Source organism: Leopardus geoffroyi, chromosome A3 (assembly GCF_018350155.1).
Source record: "Leopardus geoffroyi isolate Oge1 chromosome A3, O.geoffroyi_Oge1_pat1.0, whole genome shotgun sequence".
NCBI lineage: Eukaryota > Metazoa > Chordata > Mammalia > Carnivora > Felidae > Leopardus > Leopardus geoffroyi.
This window is the reverse complement of record NC_059336.1, coordinates 77791011-77798179: the sequence shown is the minus strand read 5'-3', so window position 1 is coordinate 77798179 and position 7169 is coordinate 77791011. Positions and strand designations below refer to the sequence as shown.

The following is a 7169-nucleotide window of genomic DNA, read 5'->3' as shown; positions in this document are numbered from 1 at the left end:
GTCGGATGCTTAACCGACTGAGCCACCCAGGCGCCCCTAGATTTTTATTCTTTTAATCTATATAGATACGTATTGTTTCAATTTATAGAACAAATGTATGTTTGTGCATTGTTTATGTAATTAAAATATGAATTATAAATATGCTACAACACCCATGTGTGTCAAGGTATATGGGCTTGCGGTTTTACCAGCCCATCTGTGAGATTTATTTTTCAAGAATGCAAATCTATATTTTGTGGCTCCCAAAAAATCATCTCTGGTATCATAATGATAACATTCCAACCCAAAATATCAATTATAAGAAAATAGTCTAATAGGGAAAAATAGTAATAAAAAGTAGTGAAGAATATTAAAAACATAGTAAAAAATAAAACACAATAGGTTATACCTCTCAACTGCATTTAGCGTTTGAGAACATTTAGAATATCAAAGTTTATGGATTACTCTTAGAAAGATCCCCACCTAATATTGGCTCTAAATTCCATCTGCTATTTATTGCAGAATTGGGGAACTGCACAGCAACTTTCCATCCTCTACCTCTTCATTCCCCACTTCCCTTATTATTCTGGCTACATGGAGAGAGTATTGACTTCTGTTCCAAGCATATGTCTTTCTTAGTGGGACTCCCCTTCTAGACCCTAGGGACCTTGAGCAACTAGTTTGTGTGCCAGCAGTTCTGTATTTTTGGATGATGAAAATTGATTTTCCTCCTTTTAGCAGGTGCAGTCTCCGAGTGAGCCTCTCCCCTCATGACCTGTGCAGATTATGCCATCAATAGTGGGAGAGGGGATGAGGACGAACATTTGGAGCCCTCAGCACACAGCTGCAAGGGGCCTGGTGAAGCCTTGCAGCAATGAGGGTGCGCTAGAATAAAAGGTAACAATAAACTCAGCTTAGAACTGTTTCTTTCCTGGTACTTCCTGGACAAGTTCAGTATCTTTCTATGCATTTTCTGGGATTATCTAAATGGACAGATACTTATGTGGGGTTTATTATGGTCTATACACTTCTAAATGGATCATTCTTGTTAAACTTGAGTAATGGGAGTTTTCCTTTTAAGGAGGAGAATAATTATAAAGGATATCAGTGTGGCTTAAATTATGTTTATTATAATGCAACTTATATTTTTCAATCACAAGTAGGTCTTATTGTGCTTATGGCTGTTTCACATCTGGAAGAGTCTAGCTAAAGAGATGAAACTTTTTTGGTATGCATTGGAAAACCTGAGAGATTTTGAGTCAGGAAATAAATACCAAAGTACATTTTTTGCTTGCATATGGGATAGATGGGCATTTTGAATGTAAGGGCAACTAGACTAGTTAAAAGTTACTGCAGGCTTCTAGGTCTAAATTGTTAAGTGTCTGGACTATATGGTGGCTGTGGGAGCAGGGGACAGGGGTAAATGCAGGTAGAAAACAGGAGTCTTTCTACAGAAGGTGAAAAAACTCAAGGGAAAAGCCTTCTGAAGTTCTTGGTATTTTTAGAGATTTTGTTTTTAAAAAGGTGAGACTAGCATTCAGTAGTATAAATAAGTGTCATTCGCTAAGACCTTGGAAGATGGGGAAAGAAAGAGTGTGGTTGGAGGGCAGAATTTACCAGGTTGATTTAAACAAAAATCAGGTCATTCAGGAGTGAATACGCAAGGCAAGCAGGCAGTCTGCCGTGACAACTTATGAGACAGTTTGTGGGTGAAGCCACAGAAAGCAGTAGCTGCTAGGACATCCAGAAAGTATGGCACTGAAGGAGCACCCTATACTCTGTGGTGCTCAGGGTTAGTTTTCCTCCCTCATACTCAGCTGTTGCATATGCTAGAAATAGTTTGTCTCCTTGCCAGAGGAAAAGGTAAGTGAGGAAAAGGTCAAGAGAGAACACTTTTGAGTGATTCAGAAAATTATGTGATATGGGGGAATTCTGGAAAGGCGGGAAAAAATTATGGGATTAAGGTCCAAGGAAAAGATTTGGGAAAGTTGTAAGAAGGCAAAATCAATATCATATACAAGAGACAAGATGTGGAGGGTGTAAGAAGCACCTCAAGGTTGTCCCATTTCTGATTCACGTGAGACAAATGTACCCATGAGTATTTGTAATGGTACTGAGTTTGGTGGGATAAGTGATGATACATTTCAAAGAGCAAGACTTCTTTTGTTGGAAAAGTTGGGGCGGGGGTCATTAAAATTATGCAAGGGATTATATCTTAGTGATTTGAACAAGATCTCTGAAGATGACTCTGAAATAGAGGGGCAAAATTGCCCAGCAAAACTCTCAGGAAAAAATAGTAAGAATGAGTATGGCAAATGGTGTGCTCAAGGGAACAGTATATAGGATCCCCAGTATTTTTCTGTAAGAATAACAATGGGCTTTCATATGTTAATATAGCAGGTGGCTGAATGTGGATAGCAAACAATTAAGTTAAAAATTTGATACAATGACTAAAAACATATACTTGGTGTATGATTTGTGATTGGAATACAGAAATCCAAAAACAAATCTGCCTGGCTGTAGCTTATATAAAGAAGTCTTTTTGATATTAATTGATTCCTCAGTAAATCAATGTGGGAATTGATTCACTGGGAGAATTGTAATATATATAATATATATAGACATAAGGTATTATACCTAAATGCATATGAGGTTCATGGTCCAAGGAAAGGTTACATTTCCAAAGAGATGGATTTTAGTAAATATAAGGAAAAGCTTTCTTTGTAACAATAACACCTTCCTACCTCAATATGGTCTTCTGGTGGGTCAGGGATGTTTCTGTCATTAGGAGTGACCAAATTGAGGCTGGGTGACAACTGCCAGAATTGCTGCAGAGGTTTCATTCGTTGGATGGAAGGTTGTACTAGGTTAGTCTTGAGGTTCCTTCCAAATTCAAAATTGTATTATTCTATGAAAATAAATTAAGATCCAACTATTTCAGACTGTGTCAGCTCTTCCTCGTGTGATTTACAACGTAGACTGAAGGGAGAAATTACAAAAAAAAAAAAAAAATCAACTAGAATAAGCCTAGGATAATGGGATATACTTCCAAAGTGGACACTTTGAAAGTTACAATACTTGCTTAAACAAACAAGATGACAGATAGATATATAGATAGGCAGATGGATATGCATAAACATATGGATATAGATAGTTATTACTTTATAAACATATGTCACATGCTCGAAAATATCCAGATATTATAAGGCATCTTCCAGTGAGCATTTCTTGAAGTGGCAAAGGAGGAGTTAATCTTTTGTCCTCAAAGCCCACAAGAATGTTTATCAACCCCAGAGCAGGCCTCCTTTCTTTCTTTTGGTGAGTTAAGTCTGTCTGTGCTTTGTTTGACGCTGCCCATTTGAGGAAAGCTTATCCCTGACCTTCTGCCAGAGAGACTGATGGCAAGGACGGTTTGCACTAACCTTGACATTCACCAGGGTAAATGGCTTTTTCCACAAGTAGTCGACAAACAAGGAGAGCCAGTCAAGAGCTAATGAATCTGCACCTGAGAGAAACTGAACAACAATTGTGCTTTTAAAGAAAAAAAGAGTCCTTGGAAGGTGCGGGCCCATCTGGTGCTTTAAGGTTCAGGGGAAATTAACTCTTTTAGCCAATGCAGTTTGAAAATAAATAAATAAAAACAACCCCTTGTCTTAAAGTCTGCCATGAGGGGTCCTTTTAAAGTTTGACCTTCTGGTCTTTTCAGCTTTAAATGAACTCTCAGTGCCATTCTGTGGAGCCTGGGGAAGATAGAGTGATGTTACAGAGTGACCAAGATGGCAAGGCACATTTTTTCAGCCACCACTTATGCCACTCAGCCCCAATTCTTCTTCACTGAGTTCAAGGGAAGTAAATTGTGAATTTTTTTTTTAAAGAGTGGCTCAGTTTATCTACTGTATATGCTATAAAGAATCCACAAAAAGCAATATAGAATGGAACTTCCCTATTGTAATCAGACAAACTAATATTCCCTAAGGGCGCCTTGTGACCAGATGCAAATCCTACTGGTCAAACTAAAAATTGTACTCCTGTGATATTTTGCAACCAGAGCCTCAGTCAATATCCTGTGAATTCTGCTCTTGTTCCTCAGATATTGATTATTCTGTTTTCACTGTATCTGTATATTACAATCTCTTCTATATAATTATGTCTAATATAAACCCACTCAGACTGTTCTGTATTTTGGGTGTGTATACCTTGGCTCTTCAGTAAGATTTATGAAGAAAATCATTCAGGAGACATTTTTTCTCCACCACAACGTTGTGCAATTCTGGGATTAATAAGAATTTAGCATAGAAATGAATATTGGTGCCTTACAAAAGTTGACCAACTATATTTTTCCAAGTTTCCATTAGTTTTTTGTTTTTTTTTTTTTTTTTTTTTTGCTCATGATTATGGAGAATCAGGGCTGGTATTCTCACCCAGATGATTTTATCCACCATAGCAAAAGTACTTCTATATTTCCATTACCCTCTGTTATTTCTCACTTTCAGTGATTGCATTATAACATATCTAAAAATGCATAAATTTTAAATATACAAAGTAAAACATTTTTTCAGAGTGACGTATCCATGCCACCACCAACCAGATAAAGAATAACATGTTATTAATAAAACAGAAGCTTCCTTAATGCCTTGTATGGTCACTTACTTTCCAAGGTAACCTCCATGTGTCTAGAGTTTTTGCTTAGTGTTATCTTGGTGAAATTCATCCATGTGGTTGAGCGTACATGTAATTTGTTCATTCTCAATGCTATATAAAATTCCATTGTATGAATATACTTCTTTTTATTTATCTAATGTCTTATTGACAAACATTCGGTTTGTTTCCATTGTTTATTATTGCTGTTTGTTATTAGGAATAATGCCACTGTATATGTTTTTATATGTGTATGCATTTTTGTTGGGAATGAAATTGCTGGGTCATAAGTAATGGATATGTCGGCTTTAAAAGGTATTATCAAATAGTATTCTTAATTATGAGAGTTTGTCTTTCTCCATATCCTCTCAATACTTGGTATTGCAATATTTTTTTTCTTCCCTTGTCTTTATTTTTTTTTTCTATTTTAACCTTTTTTGGAGGGATGAAGGGATGGTTAACTTGTGGTTTTAATTTCCATTTCATTAATACTAATGGTGTCAAGCATCTTTTCAGAAGATTACTGGCTTTTGGACATGTTCTTTTGTAATGTTTCAAATCTTTTGCTCATTTTTTTAGTGGCTATTTGTGTTTTCTTTATATGTTGTAGATATAAGTCCTTTTCCAGTTAAATGTATTGCAAATATATTCCCCGCTATACAGCTTACCTTTTCATGAAACTTATAATGGTGTGTTTGATCACAGAAACTTAAGTTTTTTTTTTTTTTTTCATATTCCCAACACTATACTTTTCAACTCTGTGATGAAAAGTTTATTTTTTAAACTGGAAGTTTCTACGTTGGAGTTAAGAAACTTCTTAATTTTAATGAAATTAAATTTACTAATATTTTCCTTTATGCTTAGTGCTTTTTATTTCCTACTTAGGAAATTTTGCCTTCCCTAAAGTCATAAAGAAATGATCCTTTGTTGTATTCTAGAAGCTTTATTGTTTTACTTTTACATTTTGTTCTAGGATCCAGCAAAAATTTATTTTTCTACATATGTGAAAGGATCAAGATTTATTTTTTATATGAATACTAAAGTGGCCCAGCATTTAGCCTTTATATTAAAGTAATCATACTTGTGTGAGTCTCTTTGTGGATTCTCTTCTGTCCACTGATAAGTCTGTCTAAGCTGAGCCAGTATTACACAGTATTATTTACTGTAATTATTGTTAAATGGTTGTACAAACTTAATCCAAATTGGTTCTTCATCAGATTATCTTGAGTTCCTTTGGTCTTTTCATTTCCATATGAATTTTAAGATGCCTCTCACTTTCTGTACACACACATACATATACACATAACCTGCTAGGATTTTGACTGGCATTTTATTGATTATATAAATTAATTTGGAAAGAATTGGCATATTTACAGTATTGAATCCTGTGTTAAATACAAGTAAATCGATTGGTTTGTAAATGTTTGGTCATATTCTTGTTATCACTTATTGATAACCATCATAGTTTTACTATTTTCAGGGCACAAACCGTTTACAATTTCAATATTGTAATTTTTTTGAGACTTGCTTTTGCTCTATACATTAATATTTAACTTTCTTTAAAAGAGTTTTTTTTTTTTATTGTGTAGTCTTGCAGTTCTACATTTTATATGTCAATTAGGTTAAGTTGGTCATTTATGTTGCTTAAGTCTCTATCTACTAATTTTTGCCATCATATACAATCAGTTGCTGAAAGTAAATTTAAAAGTCTAATAAGATTGACTTTGTATGATTCTCCTTTTAGTTTGGGCAGATTTTGCCTTACATATTTTAAGACTATGTTATTAGGTGCATACAAATTTAGAACTCATATCCTAGTAAATTAACCTTTTTGTTACTATGAAAAATTTCTTTTAATCTTCAATAATGATTCTTAACGTATTTATTCTGATATTAGAATAGTTAAATTGGCTTTCTTTTGGTTACTGCTTACATTCTATTCTTTTACTATCAATCTTTCCATATCTTGATGTTTAAAGCAAAATACTATTAGATTTTTTTTCCAGCCAGATAATTTTTATTTCTTATCTGGAGTAATTAATCTATTTGCATTTAATGGAATTACCTTGAGGGCTTAAATCTATAATTTTACAATAAATTATATAGTTGTAATATCTATTTTTTCTCAATTTGTTGCCTTCTTTTTATTAATCTGGCAACTATTTTTCGTATTTCAGCCTTCTACTGTTTGAAGTTATATATTATTTTATTGTTCTTTTAGTTTACTTTAGATATTACATTGTGCATCCTTGGCTTATTATACTTTATTACAGATTAGTATTTTTCCTACTTTTCTGACAATGCAAGAGATAATTTATCTCTATTTACAACCCTCCCAATATATATATTACTACTGCCTTTAATTCTCTGTACATTCTAAACCACACAAGACTAATTTTTAATATTTTACTCACTCAATATTCATGTAGGCTTTCCTAAATATTTATCATTGTGTATTTTTTATTCTTAAATGTACAGGCTTCTATCTGAGATTATTTTCCTTTAATTTATAGAACATCTTTTGAGAATTCCTTTGTTAAATTATATTGTTG

At 33.8% G+C, this 7169-nt stretch overlaps 1 long non-coding RNA gene across 1 annotated transcript in view; it reads left to right on the top strand.

The window, feature by feature from the left end:
* Nucleotides 1–721: 721 nt before the first annotated feature.
* Nucleotides 722–7169, top strand: part of LOC123580817 — a 182023-nt gene continuing 175575 nt past the window's right edge. Inside the window, exon 1 of the long non-coding RNA XR_006703476.1 lies at nt 722–876. This is a non-coding gene — a long non-coding RNA (uncharacterized LOC123580817). The remainder of the gene's footprint in view (nt 877–7169) is intronic.